Below are 19,822 nucleotides of genomic sequence, written 5' to 3' on the forward strand. Positions count from 1 at the left end.
GAGAATATGATGCTGCCTAACTTAGATACATTTGTGTTGCTTGCAATTGAAGGGCCTAGCACGGACAAGAAGGATGAACATTGGAGCATGGTCAAGCACGGAGATGAAGGTGCGTGCAAAGAGAACAAGAACGGAGGTTCAAGTGGAGATTTCCGGACTTTGAAGCCACCATGATGACATACAAGAAGATGGACGAAATATACAAGATGGCCTTTCATGAATTTCCTCCATAGCTTATTATTGGTGTCGCGCCACCTTATTTTAGGCCAGGCCCATGTAATCTATTTTTAGAGTCCATATTATAGTGGAAACGACTTAGGAGGTGTTTTAGTCCCACCTTGCCAAGGGTGGACAAAATCCCCTCTCTTTTCCCTATATATATAGCCCTTAAGGCTTCGTTTAGACTGGGGGATTTGTTTAGTTAAAAGTTAGCCATTGCAACTTCGTGTACTTCGTTTGTGTCCAACGACCAGACCAAGACCGCTTCCGGATCCCCACCATTATCAATACCTCATATATATTTGCAATATTCAGATTGCTTTATCATATTCTTGCTCGTTCTTCGATTGCTTGCAGGAATAGACCTTCGTGGTTAGGCTGACCGTGCTTCCGGCATCGTCAGTAACCTCAGGAGATTGGTTTAGCGATTGCTAAGGTGCAACGTCGTGCACGTTTGTAGTCGGATCGTCAAAGTCGTCTCCACTAAATCGATAGTTATCATCTCATCGAAAGATCGGGACACCCTCGCCTCTATCAGCAACAAATTCTTCTATTTGTTCCACATCATAGTAATGATATATACCTCTAGCATAAGAAGCCAAGGTTTCATTATCATTAAATTTGCATGAAAAGGGGAGGTGTGGAGAATTCATCCTAGAGCAACAAGTATAATCATATTCCAAGCATAATTGTCTAGCATACCACTTCAATATATAAATTTGATCCCATAATAGTTTCCCTTTTTGTGTCAAGCGATAATCCCTAAAGTATTCATGTTGATCCAATGTTACTCCCATTACCAAATTGAATGAGGTTTTCTCAGGATTATCAAAGTGGTACATAATATTTTTCACATATTGAGCATCGAGGGTTTTATGAGGTTCCTCATCTCCATGAGTAGCAAGTACACCTAATTTTTTTGGTATTTCATCTTCCATATCCATAACTAAAGATAAAGAACAACTAAAAACAGCAAATAAAAATTACTTAGTGATAAAGCAACCAAGCACACACGAGAATATTCACCCCACGCTATTGCTCCCCGGCAACGGCGCCAGAAAAAGGTCTTGATAACCCACAAGTATAGGGGATCGCAACATTTTTCGATAAGCAAGAGTGTCGAACCCAACGAGGAGCTAAAGGTAGAACAAATATTCCCTCAAGTTCAAACGACCACCGATACAACTCTACGCACGCTTGACATTCGCTTTACCTAGAACAAGTATGAAACTAGAAGTACTTTGTAGGTGTTGTTGGATAGGTTTGCAAGATAATAAAGAGTACATAAATAAAAATTAGGGGCTGTTTAGATAAAGAAACAATAAAGTAAATATAGCGAGTGTGCAAAAGTGGTGGTAGGAGTTGCGGAATTGCCCCTAAGCAATTGACTACTTTACTAGATCGATAGCAAGTATTATGTGGGAGAGGCCACTGCTAGCATGTCATCCCTGACTTGGAATTCTATGCACTTATGATTGGAACTATTAGCAAGCATCCGCAACTACTAATGTTAATTAAGGTAAAACCCAACCATAGCATTAAGATATATTGGTCCCCCTTCAATCCCGTATGCATCAATTTCTATGCTAGGTTGAAGCTTCTGTCACTCTTGCCCTCCAATACATAGTCCTATCAACATACAACTAACCCTATGGTGTGATCCACGCGTGCAATCATATGATGGGCACCAAAGGACAGCAACATAACCAAAAGAAAATTAAATCAATCATAGCAATTCATCAACCACCAATAGGACAACGAAAATCTACCCAGACATCATAGGATGGCAACACATCATTGGATAATAATATGAAGCATAGAGAACCATGTTCAAGTAGAGGGTACAGCGGGTTGCGGGAGAGTGGACCGCTATAGATAGAGGGGGGAAGGTGATGGAGATGTTGGTGAAGATGGCGGAGGTGTTGATGTAGATCGCGGTGATGATGATGATGGCCACGGCGGTGTCCCGGCGCCACCGGAGGAGAGGGGGAGAGGGGCCCCCTTCTTCCTCTTCTTCCTTGACCTCCTCCCTAGATGGGAGAAGGGTTTCCCCTCTGGTCCTTGGCCTCCATGGCATGGGAGGGGCGAGAGCCCCTCCGAGATTGGATCTATCTCTCTGTTTCTCTCTGTTTCTGCGTTCTCTTTTGGCTTTGTTTCACCGTTTCGCGTATATATGGAGATCCGTAACTCCGATTGGCCTGAAACCTTCGCCGTGATTTTTTTTCCGAATATTAGCTTTCTTGCAGCAAAAGAAGAGCGTCAACTGCCTTACGGTGGGCTCATGAGGGTAGGGGGCGCGCCCTAAGGGGGGCGCCCCCCTGCCTCGTGACCACCTCGGGCATTGGTTCGCGTTGATTTTCCTTCCGAATTTTCCGTATTTTCCAAAATAAGCTTCGTCCGTTTTTATCCCGTTTGGACTCCGTTTGATATGGATATTTTGCGAAACCAAAAACATGCAACAGACAGGAACTGGCACTGGGCACTGGATCAATATGTTAGTCCCAAAAATAATATAAAAAGTTGCCAAAAAGTATATGAAAGTTGAATAATATTAGCATGGAACAATCAAAAATTATAGATACGACGGAGACGTATCAGCGTGGTCAACGAACAACATCCATCGGAAGAGGAATGTACGTGGAGAGGCTGACAGCTGGGTCCACGGCCACACGCAAGGAAGTGCCTCCTTTTTTGCGTGTAGGAAGTGCCTTCTTATTACGCGCAAAATAATGATTCCTCCTCCTGACAATTGGGACCGGCCGGAAGGGCCTTTGTATTTCGCGAAAAAACATTCCCCCGCTGACAGCTCTTATCCACCGGCTATTACGCACAAAAATAATGAATACCCCAGCTGCTAGGTCAGTCCCACCATATTTGGAGGCTAACTTGTGGGCCTATTAAGTTGACGCGGACGCAGGGCTTTGTCCACTTAGTCAATATAAACGATTATAACTGCGATGACCATACGATGTCCATCCAACGGTCGTCATGCTTCTTCAACCTCTGGTCTTCTTTCTTCTGCCGCCCAAACCAGCGTCGGCCGTGTCGCCTGCTCCTGCCTCCCGTGGCCGGCTTTGCTGCCACACAGGCCTCATCGCCCCACCCTACTCCCGCCGCTGGCCAGGCCTTCCCTCTACTCACCACACCCTCTGTTATTCTCCGGAGATGGTAGCCTCAAACCGCAGCTGAAGTAATCAACTCTCGTACTCCCCTCCGCGTGGGCATCCGCTGTTGCGTATTCCCTGGCTTCGGGTCATTCCCTTCCTAGGTCGCGCCGTCGTCCACCACCTTGGTGCTCTCGGGTGGTACAGTGTCGTCAACGCGGTCAATGAACGACAGCCATCAGAAGAGGACTGTAAGTGGAGAGGCTGACAGCTGGGTCCATGGCCGCATGCAAGGAAGTGCCTCCTTATTACGCACAAAATAATGATTCCTCCACCTAACACCTCAGACCTACCGGAAGGGCCTCTGTATTTTGTGAAAAAAACATTCCCCCCTAATAGCTAGGACCCACCGGCTTTATCTTCGCACGAAAGGAACTGCCTTCTTACCCCGTCACAGCTGGGACCCACCAGGTTGAAGCGAAGATAGTGTTATCTGTCCCGCCGCGAACGTGTACGTACATAGCGGCCGATCGGTCTCTCTACAGCGAAGTACCGTGGCCAAGTAAGGAGTGGCACGTGTTGAAGTAGAGGCGCCGACGTAGCATGTCACGCAATCCCGTCTATATCATGTACATGTACGTACGGCCATGATGCAAGATAGTAAATACGGCTATGTACGTACATACGGGCGAGGTTTCTAACGCATACAACGATTTCGTCCTGTTCATCGGTAGCCAACCGGCTGCGATGGAACAGAGTAAACAACATCGCGTGTTCATCAGGAGCCAACCAGCTTGGATCGAACAGCCGAAACGAGGTATGGTGTACCATAGAACGGAGGAAACGACCTTCTGTTCAACCGTGTACGGTAGATATGGGGTCCTGTTCATCGGCGAGGGTGTGCCTACGGTCGAAACTGGGTGTTGTTGATCGGGAGGGGTGTGGCATACCACAAAATGGAGAAAACGGACTTGTGTTGGAGTGCTACTGTCGAAACGGGGTCCTGTTCGTCGAAGGGGTGCGGCGTACCGCAAAATGGGACTCCACGGACTACTGTCCACCCATCATCGACTTCCTTCAGCCACCACCTGCAGTGTTCATCCACAACGTCTTCCTCCTACCTCCATCAGATACTGTTCATCCACGGGCTACTGTTCATCCAGTCTCCACCGGCTACTGTTGAACCAGCCCTCCACGGGGTCCTGTTCATCCATCCTCCACGGGGTCCTGTTCAACCTGCCCTCCATGGGTCCTGTTCAACCAGCCCTCCACGGGGTCCCTCCACCGGCTACTGTTCATCCACCCCCACCTCCTCGATCGGGGTCATGTTCATCTAGCGGCAACGACCTCTACTACCACGGGATCCTGTTCATCCAACCCCCACTGGGGGCTGTTCATCAAGAGGCAGCTGCGATCGGCTTCAGTTAGCAGTAGTAGCGAAGGAATCACTTGGGTTCAGTTAACAACAAGGGATCAATCAGGGTTCAGTAACATAGCTAGTGTAATCACTCGGGTTCATTTAGAGCCCAACGCCTTTCTCAGGTTTAGTTAGAGTGCAATGCCTCGCACACACGCGCATATGTGTACAAGAGAAACGCGCAAACCTCCGTGCATCGCTCGGCCCCGACCACCCACCGTAACCGGGAACTCCCCGAAATTGTCCTCGCCCTCGCTTCTACCATGACTTTTTTCATCATGGACAACCCAAAGAATGTCATGCAGGTGTGTCTCTGGCCCGTCCAGGATGAAAAGCCCATTTTCTGTCATGATTTTTTCTCACAGAAGTAGGAGCCCACCACATCTATGATGATATTGGGTTTTGTCATAATTATCGTCATAGATGTGTCATAAGCATTACATATTTTTTTCGTTCGGCCCAAAATGTCACGGATGTGTCTTTTTTTGTTGTGAAGGGAGCACTACTTCAACTGGATCCATGAAGAATTGACTTGCAGGAGCAGCAATGGTATCGCACAATAGCTGCAGGTCCGAGACCAAATAAATCCTCTAGGTAGGGTTACAAAGAAGACAACACAAAGTCCGATGTATGTACAAGGCTGTTCCACAACCAAAGCCCGGTCTATGTGCAGGTTTGACGTATGGATGACTTCAAGGTGGTTGAGAATGTGGGGTTATGTTCGGACTTGAGTTATAATCATGTTGATAGCAACGGACACTTGGCACCCCAAGCCTCCTATATAGGGGGTTGGGGGGATGCCGTAACTCATGAAACAGGATACCAACAACCACGCGAGGTGAAGCATCATGCCCCGGCTCCTAGGCAGCTATTGTTGCGATATCTTGGGGAGGATTGCCTAGAGTCATTGCCCCAGGGATGTAGGCTAGGGCTGAACCTTGTTAACAAATATAGTGCCTTGGCGTCGTTTATGATCTTGCATGGTGTGGTTTTTTTGAACATTGCGGTGGCAACCTGAGGTAGGTTGATGAGGACATGACGACCTTGTATACGACCAAAAATATTGCGTACATGTATGTTTGTGAGGTGATTTCTAATGCAAACTATGCAATAATTTATTTATGTCATACAGGACAAAAATACTTCACAGACTTTTGTGCCATGTCTAATTGCTGGTGTACGTGACATTTATAAAATCCACATATGAAGATAAGGGGAAAATAGAAGTTTAGGTGCTATTCAAAAAGTCCCCTCACGTCACTTTTTTTCCAAGAGAAGATAGAGTCCAAGTCTGTCACGTTCTGGATTCAGATTCAGACTACACAGACATACCTGACTCAATACACAAAGAACTCTTTCATACGGACTCAGAATAGGGTGATTCTTTTTTGTTGTAATGTAGATTTCATGATCTTTCCAATGCAATTGGATTCACCTTCAAATTCATCAAGAGCGTTGAGATATCAACGAAACAATCTGACGCTGCAGCAAAATCTGAGTCAAACTACATGTCCAAAGGTGTTGCATCACCTCCACTTGGGCCCATGAGCCTTGTACAACCTAGGGTTAGTCTTAATCTGTCTTGGGACGTCCTCCCACCTCCTTGGCCGCCACCCCTTACTCCTATATAAGTAGATCCATCTAGTTGTTTTTTCCTTTGGATTTGTTTAGTTAAAAGTTAGCCATTCCAACTTCATGTACTTCGTTTGTGTCAAACGACCAAACCAAGACCGCTTTCGGATCCCCACCTTTATCAATACTTCTTCTATATTCACAATATTTAGATTGCATCATCATATTCTTGCTTGTTCTTTGATTGCATGCATGAATAGACCTTCATGGTCAGGCTCATCGTGCTTCCAACATTGTCAGTAACCTCAGGAGATTGGTTTAGCGATTGCTAAGGCGCAACATCGTGCACATTTGTAGTCAGATCGTCCAATATGGCTCCACTAAATTGATAGTTATCATCTCATCGAAAGATCGCAACACCCTCGCCTCTATCATAGGTTAAGCCCTTTTTTGATAAACTGGTCATTTGTAAGGTTTTTGGCCTGGTTTTTTTCTTATAAATGGGGACATTCATGGTTCTTTATAAAATACAGGAACAATCCTACACTTTTGAGTAATAATAAATAATATTGTGAGTAAGCTGCAAGTTGTGTTTGTGGACCTTGCCATGACATTGGTTAAACCTTATTAGAGGTTGATTATGTGGAAACATTTAAGGGACTCCGGTACAGTGTAAGTGAAAATACGTTGAATTTGCTATGTTCTTGTGCCTTGATTGCGACTATTTTTATTTTCATTACTAATAGTAGAGCATTTTAATCATGTGACTGTTGAGCATTTAGACTAATAATAAGTACTTGCATGTAGGTTCTTCTATCCCTCTCGGACATGAAGTAGGAAGATTTGCTAGCTTTTGATGTCTGTTTGAGCAAAACTGCTAGTCCAAAAGAGCAGAAGCAACATATGCGAAGCTTACTTTTGCTAGCTACAGGGAACAAGTTAAAAGATCTTTCTTCTCAAAAGACCACCAATATTATCACCAATGTTACAAGTGAGCAAACTAAATCACATGATTTTCATTTTTATTGCATAATATTTGATGAGTCAATTATTTTATCTGTACATTGTGAAAAACAACACCTTTTCTTTTTCTCATTTGTAGTTTTTAGTCTATTGTTATTGAGAGTTGGTTTAATGGAACTCTTTTCTGTTTCTACTGATATTTCTGTGAGTAGCATTTTTCATTCTTCCATCTACACTAAGCATTTTCTTTCGCCTACTAGATTTGCTTGTGATGCTATGGTGTGTTGTTAAATAAATCTAGAGCGGATTTTGAAAGTTTACTCTGTCATGCATTGTCAAACATTGCTTTATTTCACATCCAACTCGAAATTGAGGCACCGTAGCACACCATGGACCTAGTGCTAAAGAAGACAATCACATCGGATTTGCTGGACTATCATAGGAATGACCTGTTGAAGTTGTGGTTGTGTACAAAATGGTGAAAAGATGGTTTTTAACTTGGTATTGTGGTAAATAATTCTCAGAAACCAGATTCTTACAGCATTTTTCTTGAATATGCAAGCATGTGTATCAAATATTAAAGGAGAGAGGGTGAAGAGCCCATCCACATAAAAATGTTACATATAACAGTTAGGGTTGGGCATCGGTTCCCCTGAACCGATTGGTTCGGTGCTTCGGGTAATTGAAAATTTTGGTTCACTGAAATTGCAGACTGATTGATTTCCTCCAAAAGCAACAACCAAGACTTCAGTCCACCGGAACTTTGCTTCGGTCCTCAGTTAAGACAGAGCAAAACTGATCTGCAAGAAAGCAATGATAAATTTGATGGGGAGGGCACTTCCCTTTGCCCTCTGAAGTTGCCACCATAGGTCAAACCTTGCTTGGTGAGAGAGATGGGACAAGAAGGGAATGCTCGTCCGTAAGCGTCCCTGCGACCTCGACGCGCTGCTTGATGAGTTCTGACCAGACGGTTTAAGGGACGGGGTGGCAGGGTTAAGAAAAGGCTTAAGGGACGGACAAAAATAGCAGTGCTAGGGTGTGGTGCGGAGTTATAGGCATGATTGTTTTATCGTAGTGGATTACTTGGGGTCCAAATGACATAGAAAAGTAGGCTGCGAAGGTTTAACTACAATTGAGCCTCTTATTCCTCCCATTCTGAAAACATAGAGTACTCCAGTGTATTTTGAGACTTCGGGTACTAGACGCATACAACTGAAATCACCAAACAAACTTTGGTTTCCCAGGATTGCCAACCAAAAATTTGAACGAAGTACTCAGTTTCGGTGAATTCGTGTTTGGTATCGGTTTATTTGGTATGGTTTTCGGTGCTTGGTGTCGGGTACTAGAAACAGGGGCGTATGTTTTTCCCTGACTTGTGCACGGACAAAAGGCCCAAGAAGAAGATTAAAACACCAAGATCAGATCAAAGCACGAGGGATCAGTTCTTCGAAGGACCAAAGTGCAGATCAAGAAGACCAAGACTAGCCAGAGAGACAAGATACCACTACGAGTAGAACCTCCCTTGCCGGACAGGCAAGCCTGGCGAGGTTGGGGTTACCCCAGAAGCGAGTGTCCAAGATCGCCCCGGCAGGCCTGCCGGGGCTCACGGAGGCAAACCACTCCACCACACCACCTCATAGTGACGCGCGTCGTCGATCAGTGCGGTGTCAAGCTCCTAAGTCACTAAGTGGCTGCTCCCTGCCACATGGCAGCCACTTCCTACGTAAAATACCTCCAAGAGACACCCTTCCTGAGACGTGTTAAGCAAGCAGGCGAGAAGCTGGCAAAACAGCTCGACAGGGCCTGCTAGGCAAGCTGTGATGTGACACTAAGTGGCGCATTTAATGTGCTCTGTCAGCCTATAGAGTTAGGTATGATAGCACTGTTTGCTATCTAATCAGTATGTAAAGACCAATTTACTACTGTGGTGTCCCCTTTATCTACAAAAGGAGGCGCATGGCAGCCGTAGAAAGGATTCGGACCCCCGCACATTCATACACGCGTAGCCACTCTCGCCCTGAGGTAGCCTTGCCAGGCAAGAGCGTTGCGTTTCTCCACCATTTTCCACCGTCAATCCAGCAAAGCAAGAGTAGGGTTTTAGGCCCGAACCTACGTAAACTTCTCGTGTGATCTCTATCATGCTATGTTACGCTTCTCTGTTCTTTATGCAACATGCCCATCCCCCCGCCGAACCAAAAGGGGCTCATGGCCCCATATGTGGTTGTGGTTTCCCACGACATCTTTGCCACGCCAGGTAGGGGCATCACTTGCACGAACCCCTAGGGCGTAACCAACGCGTCATCTTCATCACTTTCTCCATCGACAATGTCATTGTTTAATGGCGCCCAAGAGAAGGCGGAGAAGGGCAGGGACAGAGTGGGAGAACAACATCACTCCCCCTCCGGTCTTGTCCGAACAATCAAGCTACTCTGGGTTTTAGAGTCGTCGACGTCGCTGAGTCCGCCCGACACTCGGTTCAGCACTTACCCTACTTAGGGAAGTTCTGAGTAGAGTGCCGGTGCAAATCCGTTGATAGATGCCCTGGCAAGTACGCTCTGGCAAGGCTGTCCGCGTTCACGTGACTTTTGTGCCGATAGCCGTTGGATTGTTCAGAAGGCGTGAAGAGAAGGGGAGAGAAACTCACTATGCTCGACACCGCGTCCTACTTCCTGTAAGATATATATGGTTTTGACCAACCCCTATCGGGTCTGAAGATAGATGCACATGCGGCACCATCCTTCCCAAAGCCTACGAGCCCAACAAGCGGCCACGGTGGAAAGGAGTGGATGGGCACACAAATAAGAGCTAAGTTCATGTCATCCTCGCGTTATTATGTGTCCTTTTCGATTTACATTTTTCGTTTACCCCTTGAGTACCAAAGTGTTCGTGCGATGAAATCTTCCACAAGATGGTACCTCTGCTAGATTCTTGTCTGCACCCTCGTTCTGATCATAGCTTGCTCGCGGAACGAGTGGTTGCATCAAAAACTACTGAGGAAAAACCAGTCAGGACCCATCCACGCCAAGATAACTGTTAAGGGCCAGATCCTTACGACCATTATGGCAATATGATACCGACAGGCAGCCTAAATGTGCAATAGAGACTAATCATACGAACACTGCATGGATAAAACTCAAAAGGGATAAATATGCAATTCAGATTAAGAAAAAGTATCAAGCACCACATGAAGCATAAACAGAAGGATGTCTAAACACAAGACATGCATCATTGTTTTGGTTAGAGGCCAACACGGTGGCAAGGATAGTTCAATGCCGGCCCTAGCGGCTTCGTGAAGTTGCCGAGACATCAAGGCTGCTAGCGGCAAGCGAGGCGGCTTTCTCCCCGGCGGCTTCCTGAATCCATCGGCAATGTCGAGATCTGGATGGTGGCAGGCAATGTTGCTCAAGACCATGAAGAGGGCATCGCGGGAAAGCTTCCCGGACTCAGTCGCAAAGCGGCCAGCCCTTCCCTCTTCATGCACCTTTAGCTAGTCAATCAACTAGTTGAAGAAAACCCCAAGCTTAGCATTGGGGGCGTCCTGCTTGCTGGTCGAGTAGACCGGCCCCTCCGCGCCCATCGCCATGGTCTGCGCAGTAAGGCGATCAGCGACGTCAATCAAGATTTTGATCCAGAAGTCGACTTGACCAGAGTGGTTCTCCAGCTTATCCTCCGCATCTTTCCGGAGGCGCCTTGCTGTGTCCAGATCATTAGACAACTGCTTCTCGTGAGCCTCGATGGATTCTATTGAGCTCTCCAAGGAGGCGATTCTGGCCTTCAGATCTTTGATGGTGCCATTGGCAGCCTCGAGGCCTTGGATCTTGGAGGAGAGCTGTGATTGTGTGTCCTTCAGGAGGGACTATTCTTTCTGCGCCCCCTTCTTGAGGGCCGAGACTTCCTTTGTACTCTCGGCAAGCTTCTCCATCAACTCAGCCACTTGTTGGTCGAGCTCCGCTTTGGCGGTAGAGGCAGCGGCGTGGTCATCGGCAAGCTCCTTCAACTAAGCAGCTGCGTCAACAATAAGGGCATCCAAGGCAGCCTTGTGTTTGTCCCCCGGTTCTTTGGTGCGCTGCTGCATGAGGACCTCCAGATCGTCGTCCTTGGCGCGGAGAGTGGCTTCCAGTTTCTCCTCCCGAAGAGCAATGCCCCGTTCCCTGGCGTCCAAAAGCACCTTGCGCTCCGCCAGGTGCGTCTCTTGGGCGATGACGTCCTCCTTCGTCATCAAGATTGTTTCCTGCTACCTCAGAAGGACCTAGAACAGCTTCCGTGCTAGTCGCGCAGCTCCATCCCATTATCCTTCATCTTCCGATCCACCTTGTTGGTGGACTGGCACTGCTCCTTGAGCTCCTGCCACTTTTGGCTATGCCGCTCTCGCATCTCTGAAACCGGCCGCCACGGACTCCATGAAGGACAGGTCCATGGCGACGGCGACGGAGTAATCCACCTCTTCGACTCCTTGGTACAACGATGCTAGTATGCGCTGAAGCTCTTCATCGAGTTTTGTGCTCATCTCCATTGACGAGCCGGGGGCTCCAAGTCCGGGCTGCGCGAGCACCAACGCCAAGTTGCTCAAAGATGATGGAAGTACTTCCGTCGAGGTACCTAATGAGGGAAGGGGGCCCATGGTTTGGCGGTTTATCTTCTCTTCAACCACAACCCTCGTCCCTGAGATGCTACCAAGGGTTTTCTCGGGCTCCTTTGGGAATCCCAGAGCACCCCTGGCAGGATGTTCCTATCCTTCCATGGCAGCAATCTTGGCGGCCTCCTCGGCAGCATCCTTCCCTATGCTGCCCCCCTCAACCAACAAAATCTGGATCTTCGCTCAAAGGGGCTACGAGCAGATCCAACAATCAATGGCAAGGGTACATAATCAGGATTATGAAGCAAACTGATAAGAGAAAGCATGAGAAGAAAAGTAGATAAGCTACCCGGAGAGGTTTGCCGAGCAGGAGGTTTAGTTTCCCTGGCAACATCAGCTGCCAGGTTAGGATTGTCATCTCCTCCCTCGGGAACCCCAGCGTCACCCTGGGGGGACTCTACCATGGGGACCCTTGGCAGGGATCCATCGACTCTAGCAACGAGCGGGATGGGCCCCTCCCGAAGGGGCTCATCTTGAATGGTCCCCTCTCCTCCTTTGACCTCAATAGAGGGGGGCTCTCCACGACCGTCCCTGGCAGGATGAATCTCCTCTGCGCTTTCAGGCCAGGGGCTGAGCTAGGGGCTCGGTGTCGGGGCGCTTGTGCTACTCTCTGCCAGGCACGTCCCTTCCACCGTCGTCAGTGGCTCCGCATGTTTGAGATGCCTAGTCCGGTGGACGGGGGTCTCCGTCTCCTCCTTGTCCTCCCTGTCAGCAACAACAAGCAAGATCAGTTGACAGATACAGGCACACATCCTGTAGTTGCTACAAGAGAAGGAGAAAGGGAGGGAGTGGTCTTCCTTATTCTTCATCCATAAACATGGAGTTTATCTCAAACTCCATGGGAGGCGTAGAGGCCCTTCTCCTATTTTGGGGCGGGGGAACGGAGCTCTCTGGCAGCTTTGACTCTTGCCGAGACATAAGGTGCTCCAACGAAGACGAGCTCTATGAAGAGCTCGAACTCGATCGAGCTCTGGGGACATCTTCCATAGCTGCTGGCTGCTCGGCGGGAGAAACCTTGGCCCCGGAAAACCGAGGGGAATGCCGACGCATGGCTTTAGGGACGCTGCTCTTGGAGACAACCTCCTTCGCCTTCTTGGCGGCGGGCGCAGGATCGGAGACAGCCGCTCCTCGATTTGTGGCCCGCTTACAAGGACGTGGATCCAAGACCGGCTCGGGAGCCTGAGGGCCTGCCACAAGCCACTCCTCCACAGGCTTCTCCGCCTCCGCAACCTGCTGTCCTTCCTGGGCCTCCGTCACTGCGGAATACAGAGCCTCCATCCCGGAAGGATCGTCCCCGGCAGGTTCGTCCTCGACACCCTTACCACCGATAGGATTATCCCCAACAACTCCTTCCGAGGCATGCGCCTCTCCTCTGCCGTGGGATGAGCCTCCCTCCTCAGTCTTTTCCCTTCCCACTGCCGCTTTCCTGGTCTTCACCATCGCTGCGGTCCTCAGTGCCCTATCCTCCTCCAGCCGCTTCTTGATGTACGCCGCCTCCACCGTGGAGGTGCGCTTGTACACTCTGGTCTCCACCCTAGAGGCCCGCTCCACCAGGGTGGAAACCCATTCCAACTCTTTGTCGAACATGGGTAATCGCCAATCGCTCGCAACTCCATGGGCATTGCAATCTCGCATCCACTTCAGAATTTGATCCCTGGCAGAGTTGATGTTCAGTGGGATGATGTTCGCCGGCAGTTTGAATAACCCAGGGCGGCCGAATAACTGGTCGCACAACCAGGCATGCCCGTATACCGACAGGTTATTGGCTAGGCCAGGGAGCAATTTCATCCTGTCTGCAGCATCTCTGTACTCCCAGGAAAATCTATCCCGCTACTGAAGTGGTGCAATTCGACTAAGGAGAAAGTCGGCCCCTACATGCTCGACAGTAAGCCCGGTAGATTTCAGACGGGTGATCCTGTTTGTCGCCTGACGAAGCCTATCTTCGGTGAGGCCGAATGCTCTCCAATCGTTATTGCGCTCGAGGCATTCCATCCGTGCCTGGCAGAACTCCGGAGCCTTCTTATCCTGAATCCAACACCAATCTCCCCTCCACTCCTCCCATCTATTGCGCTGTTGGCCGAGGATGTAATCCCAGTTCTCCCTTGGCACTACCCATGGCATCCATCTTACGTTCCTGGAGCGGTGGTTCCTGTTCTCCACCCTCGGATCGAAGTAGTGCCTAAACAGATCAACGTTGGGGCAACCCCAACAAAATTCTCGTGCAAGTGAGCAAACATGGCCATGCATGCCATTGCATTTGGTGTGAAATCCAAGAGATGGAATCCATAGATTGCCATCATCGCCTCAAAAAATCTGAGAAGGGAGGGCAGAGACCGCAAATGAAATATGCGCAGAAAAATCTGTATGAATCTGGCATGTCCTCCTTCCCCTCCGCCAGGACCTTAGGAGCACCATGCTCCTTCGGGACCTCCCTCCCCCACAAGTATCCATACCTCGCCTGCAGCACATCGCCATCTAGGTTCGACGAGAAGAAGATGTCACTTCCTTTCCGCTTCGTGTCTAGCTTAGTCGCCCTCTTGCTCCCCTCGACGGCCGCCTCCTTCGCAGCGGTCGTCCACTGTCCCATGGCAGCAGCTTTCATCCCCATATCCCCTGAGATGCGGTGGGAGAGCGGGAATGAAATCAGAAGGGAATCGGCGGCGAATGTGGGCGAAAGGACCGGGCGGTTTCTTGGCTTGCGGAGGAAGATAATGGGGAGGCGAGGACAGATGATGAATGAGCAGCACCTTTTCGTGTTTTCCCCTCTTAAGGGAAATGGCATGGGAGAGGGCATGGCTCTTTAGAAAAGTTATCGTTTCTTACATTAACTCCTACAGTCCCACGCCCCCACACCTCGTGATAATTACATGAAGTGGACATTGGATTGAATGGTCGTCTCTTGCCATGTGTCCATGCACTGTTTGGGGCCTAACCCAACGTACCCAGCGACACGTATGCATGGCTAAGGCCCAGGGGCTTCTGTCGGGGAACACAAATGGGGGCGTATGTTTTCCCCTGACTTGTGCACATACATAAGGCCTAAGAACAAGATTACAACACCAAGATCAGATCAAAGCACGAGGGATCAGTTCTTTGAAGGACCAAAGTGCAGATCAAGAAGACCAAGACTAGCCAGAGAGACAAGATACCACTACGAGAAGAACCTCCCTTGTCGGGCAGGCGAGCCTGGCGAGGTTGGGGTTACCCCGGAAGCGAGCCTCCAAGATCGCCCTGGCAAGCCTGCCGGGGCTCATGGAGGCAAAACACTCCACCACACCACCTCACAACGACGCACGTTATCAATCAGTGCGGTGTCAAGCTCCTAAGTGACTAAGTGGTTGTTCCCTGCCACATGTCAGCCACTTCCTATGGAAAATACCTCCGAGCGACACCTGTCGTGAGACGTGTCAAGCAAGCAGGAGCGAAGCTGGCAAAACAACCCGACAGGGCCTGCCGTGAAAGCTGTGATGTGACACTGAGCGACGCATTTAAAGCGCTCTGTCAGCCTGCAGAGTTAGGTATGATAGCACTATTTGATATCTAATCAGTATGTAAAGACTGATTTGCCACTATGGTGACCCCTTTATCTATAAAAGGAGGCCCATGGCAATAGTAGAAAGGATTCGGACCCCCGCACATTCATACGCGTGTAGCCACACTTGCCCTGAGGCAGCCCTGCCGAGCAAGAGTGCTGCGTTTCTCCACCATTTTCCACCATCAATCCACCAAGCAGGAGTAGGGTTTTATGTCTTGTGGCGGTCCAAACCTGGGTAAAATTGCTTGTGTGATCTCTATCGTGCTGTGTTATGCTTCTCCGCTCTTTGTGCAATGTGCCCATATCCCCGCCGAACCAAAAGGGGCTCATGGCCCCATTGGTGGCTGTGGTTTTTATGCTCACCCCTACAATGGAATACCTCAGCCGTGTCCACCCTAGGTTGTTGCAACTAACTACTCATTGGTACCCACCTCGATAGGGCCCCAAAGATATGGCTAGTCTCCTCTCGATAACCCCGACTCCTTCCAATTTCATCCCTCACTCAATATTTTGTATGGCTCATCATTGCTATCGCACTAGTTCAAATAAGATTCCATAGCTCCCACATGCCTAGCAAGATGATGGTGCAAATGTATTTCCACTTATGCGTGTCTTCTGCTAGTACACCACATAATAAGCATTTTGTGTGCTAACGACGTCCAAATCGGCCTGCCCTAAATGTTGGGCACTTTGTCCACATTGCCCTCTTTATTATTTTAGATCAAACTTAAGTTAGCACCCTTATGACTATCCATTTTAAGACGATAAACTTGTTTGACCATCTCTTATCCTTTGAGCTCCGGACCAATTCTTTCCTATTAAAACGGTCTTTGACATGTGACTGTTCATCAAATTTTGTTTTTTTGGAGTTGCATAATCTTGGTGAGATATAGAATGTCCTCTTGTATAATGATTGTTCCATGATGAATATGGATGGAATTTTCCATAAGGAGGTAGCCTTGATATCGGCGTTGGCGGCAAAAAGGAGGGTATGGAGTTGTTGTATTGCCTTTCTCCCTTTGCCAATACCTGTATGCAAATTTGCGCCTTTGGGTAATCTTGATGCTTTTACACTAGTTGGCAGATGAGAACATTTTGCTTCACTCTTCTTTTGATATTTTATCTAATAATTGTGCGAAAGTGACTTCTGATTTCTTGCGCTTATGCTTAATCAATCTTAAGAATTGTTTGTTGCACCCCCTCGTGTTTAGCGTCTTCATCTTAACTTTGATAGAATGCTCACCTTCAATAGTAGTATACTTGTGCAATTAAATACTTCTTCACATGAAAGCTTGATCCCATCATCTGCATTTCTTACACTCTCATCATTAAATGAATTGGGTTGAGGTAACCGATGCAATAGCCTTTTGTAACATCCCAAATTCTCAATTTGGAATGTTTTATAATTTTAGCTAACCATCTATTGCATTTTGTTTGGACTATGGCGGAATTTGATACTTTCAGAAGCATTTGAATTTTTTTGTTTGAATTTTGAGTTCACTTCAAATTGGCATTTCAAATTCATTTCAAAAATCCCTCACAAATAATTTCATCAAAAGTATGAGAGGAGGTAATATGATACCCCAAAAGTTAGAAGAAAAATAATGCCAAAAGAATTTGAATTCAAATTTGGGTTTAGTTGGAATTTTCAAAAAAATGATTTTTATATAGTTTTTATTTTGCCTCTAAAAATAGTTCATCATTTGGGATTTATTTTTCAAAACTTTTTGACATATATATTGTCTATATAAAATTGTTCTCTTTTGCTCTAATTCTTTGTTTTTATTTTCTCTCAGAAAAAAGGAAAACCCTTAGTCGGCGCCAGCCAGGCGCCAGGCCAACTGACCCACTCCCCGCAACCTACCACAGCCCCACGGCCTACCCCGCCTGCGCCTGCTATGCCTCGGTCGCCCACACCCGCGCCCTTTATTCGCTACCACCGACAGGTGGGCCCACTTCGTCTTGCTCCCCGCAACAGCCACGCCGGAATCCCGCTCGACCCTGACGTTGGCCATGTCCGTACCCTCACCAAAACCCTATTCGAGTCGACCCCCTCCCCAAGTTTTGTGCCCTATAAAGACCCTCACCCCTTCTCTCTCAATCCCCTTCAAAACCCATGACCAAAGGTTTGGCCCTTGTTGTCGCGCGTCGTTTTGACAAGGTTTGGCCCTTTCTACTCGATGGAAGCCGCGAGCCCGAGCTCGTCCGCCCGTCGCCGGAGCTACAGCTTGCCCGAGCTATACCGTCGACACCTTGGTCGCCTCCACTTTCCCCGACCACCACTGAGGCAACCCCGACCTCGCCTCGCTCCGTCGCATCCAACCAATGCCACCACTGTCACCCTCGACCACAGGAGCAAAGCTGGTGACCATGCCTGAGTTGCCGTCGTCATCAACCCCCTCTGTAAGCGCCGTCGAAAGCCCCCCCATTTGATCTAGTTTTAACGGTCCAGACTAGAACCGTGAATAGTTAGTTTTTTTGTTTAGATCAGTTTTTGTTTTTGTTTAGTTTCGGTTAGATTGAACCAACCCGGCCGGTTTTCTTTTAATTAAATGTCGTGCCCGATTTTGTTAGATATCGATGAGCGCCTGATACGTCTCCAACGTGTCTATAATTTTTGGTTGTTCCATGCTATTATATTATCCATTTTGGATGTTAACGGGCTTTATTATACACTTTTATATTATTTTTGGGACTAACCTATTAACCCAGAGCCCAGTGCTAGTTTCTGTTTTTTCCTTGTTTTAGAGTATCACAGAAAAGGAAAATCAAACGGAGTCCAATTGACCTAAAACTTCACGGTACTTATTTCTGGACCAGAAGAAGCCCACGGAGTATCGGAGATGGACCAGGAGAGTCCCGGGCTGCCCACGAGGGTGGGGGCGCGCCCACCTCCCTGGGCGCACCCCCCTGCGTCGTGGACAGCCTGGAGGTCCACCGACGTACTTCTTCCTCCTATATATATCCATATACCCTAAAAAGTTCGGGGAGAAGAATAGATCGGGAGTTCCACCGCCAGAAGCCTCCGTAGCCACCGAAAACCAATCTAGACCCGTTCCGGCACCCAGCCGGAGGGGGAATCCCCCTCCGGTGGCCATTGATACGTCTCCAACATATCTATAATTTTTGATTGCTCCATGCTATATTATCTATTGTTTTGGACTATATTGGGCTTTATTTTCTACTTTTATATTATTTTTGGGACTAACCAATTAACCGGAGGCCCAGCCCAAAATTGTTGTTTTTTGCCTATTTCAATGTTTCAGATAAACATAATATCAAACGGAGTCCAAACGGAATAAAATCTTCGGGAACGTGATTTTCTCACCGAACGTGATCCAGGAGACTTGGACCCTACTGCAAGGGATCAAAGAGGAGGTCACGAGGGTGGGGGAGCCCCCCTAGGGCGCGCCCCCTACCTCGTGGGCCCCTCGGTGCTCCACTGACGTACTCCTTCCTCCTATATATACCTACGTACCCCCAAACGATCAGAATAGGAGCCAAAAACCTAATTCCACCACCGCAACTTTCTATATCCACGAGATCCCATCTTGGGGCCTATTCCGGAGCTCCGCCGGAAGAGGGCCGTCATCACGGAGGGCTTCCACATCATCCTAGCCCCTCCGATGAAGTGTGAGTAGTTTACCTCAGACCTTCGGGTCCATAGTTAGTAGCTAGATGGCTTATTCTCTCTCTTTGAATCTCAATACAAAGTTCTCCCCCTCTCTTGTGGAGATCTATTCGATGTAATCTTCTTTTTGCGGTGTGTTTGTTGAGATCGATGAATTGTGGGTTTATGATCAAGTCTATCTATGAATAATATTTGAATCTTCTCTGAATTCTTTTATGCATGATTGGTTATCTTTGCAAGTCTCTTCGAATTATCCGTTTGGTTTGGCCAACTAGATTGGTAGTTCTTTCCATGGGAGAAGTGCTTAGCTATGGGTTCGATCTTGCGGTGTCCTTTCCCAGTGACAGAAGGGGCAGCAAGGCACGTATTGCATCGTTGCCATCAAGGATAACAAGATGGGGTTTACTTCATATTGCATGAATTTATCTCTCTGCATTATGTCATCTTGCTTAAGGCGTTACTCTGTTTTTAACTTAATACTCTAGATGCATGCTGGATAGTGGTCGATGAGTGGAGTAATAGTAGTAGATGCAGAATCGTTTCGGTCTACTTGTCATGGACGTGATGCCTATATACATGATCATGCCTAGATATTCTCATAATTATGCTCAATTCTATCAATTTCTCAACAGTAATTTGTTCACCCACCATAGAATACTTATGCTCTTGAGAGAAGCCACTAGTGAAACCTATGGCCCCCAGGTCCATTCTCATCATATCAATCTCCATCACTTTAATATTTTTT

Source organism: Triticum aestivum, chromosome 3A (genome assembly GCF_018294505.1).
Source record: "Triticum aestivum cultivar Chinese Spring chromosome 3A, IWGSC CS RefSeq v2.1, whole genome shotgun sequence".
NCBI classification, from domain to species: Eukaryota; Viridiplantae; Streptophyta; class Magnoliopsida; order Poales; family Poaceae; genus Triticum; species Triticum aestivum.